Source organism: Echinops telfairi, unplaced genomic scaffold, assembly GCF_000313985.2.
Source record: "Echinops telfairi isolate 266 unplaced genomic scaffold, ASM31398v2 ScPeMD7_7465;HRSCAF=8503, whole genome shotgun sequence".
In the NCBI taxonomy this organism is placed as follows: domain Eukaryota; kingdom Metazoa; phylum Chordata; class Mammalia; order Afrosoricida; family Tenrecidae; genus Echinops; species Echinops telfairi.
The window spans coordinates 3,724,843-3,726,253 of record NW_022111365.1 but is presented as its reverse complement, the minus strand read 5'-3'; the positions used below and the strand labels follow the sequence as shown (position 1 = coordinate 3,726,253).

The 1,411-nt window shown below is 36.6% G+C and overlaps 1 non-coding gene across 1 annotated transcript; it reads left to right on the top strand.

The window, feature by feature from the left end:
- Positions 1-1,053: 1,053 nt before the first annotated feature.
- Positions 1,054-1,160, top strand: LOC115873145. The gene has a single exon (XR_004048247.1). It is a non-coding gene; the product is annotated as a U6 spliceosomal RNA (small nuclear RNA).
- Positions 1,161-1,411: the final 251 nt, after the last annotated feature.

Genomic DNA, 1,411 nt, shown 5'->3' with positions numbered 1-1,411 from the left:
GACTACAATTCCATCCCCATTATATTCCTGCAAGTTGATAGCTCTCTGAACAAATGCTCTCTGCAAAGATACATTGGTGCGTAAGAATAATTTGAAAAGCACCCTTTTGGAAGAATCTCTTGGGACAATTAGATTCAAGGCAGAGAAGTCAGCTTAAAAGGTCATGTAGATAAACTTGATAGCTTTTCCCAAAGGACACCGAATAATCACAGAGGGTTGTTATGAAGAAATTCTAAGAAAATAAAAAACGGCATTGGTGAGAAATAGGTCAGGAAAGCTGTGCCAGGGAATTATTTTCAATCACAAGGAGGCACCTGCTTATTCTTGGGAGCAGCAAGGACTGCGCAGTAAGAGTCCCCTTGGAAGCCTTACTTCACCCTGCAGCAATGAACTTGTCCTTTCTGACTTCTTTTTCTTCCTAGAATTCAAAGATTATATATTTAAAAAGCCATGATTTGAGTCTCTTGAAGATGTGGAGCTACCATTTTGATGTGGTGTCAATCAAAGAGTTTAGAATCTTCAGAGAAGTGTTAGAAAGATAGAAATATTGCCTTCAAAAGTGTATATATCTTATTAGCTTCATATTTTGATATTTTTGTTTAATAGAAATTTCTTTTATTTTTGTAGCAATACTTTCTGACTTATTCTCATATTTGCTGTCAATTCAGTGACCTAAATTAGGTTCATCAGATGTTTTTTATAAGCAGTTTTATTGAGACATAATCCAAATATATAATTCAATTGTTCAAGCATATCAAGAAGAATGTACGGTCATTACCACAACCAATTTTAATACATTTTATTATTCCTTGTACTTCTTATTAGCTCCTCCTTTCCCCCACCCTTCCCTGCTGGACTAGCAAGGAACAATTAATCCTGTCTGTATAGATTCATTTCCTTCTGGATTTCATCAACTGAAAAACATACAGAAACAAAAACACAAAAGAGTTCAATAAAAGCTCACCACAATAATAAAATCAAACAGAGAAAAATCTCAATTGAGATGTAAACAGAAAATATTAAAAACTGAAACAATTTAAAATGTTTAGATCCGTGCTCACTTCAACAGCACATATACTAAAATTGGAACGATACAGAGAAGATTAGCATGGCCCCTGCGCAAAGATGACATGCAAATTCGTGAGGCATTCCGTGTTTAAAACAAATGTTTCGGTCAAATTTTGACCTAATTCCATCTGTCCTAATGCACTCTCCCCATCGCACTGTGCACAGTATCACGGCTATTCCCATCCCGGTCCCTGTTCAGAGGAGATTCATTGGAGGCTTAGGCCCTGTGTATTTCCCCTTCACTTTCAACTGACAGAACTTTGAAATGTGTCAGCACAGGGGTGCACATCGGATTTTACATTTTAACCTGGCTCTCATGGCCATTGATTCAATGTTGACTCAT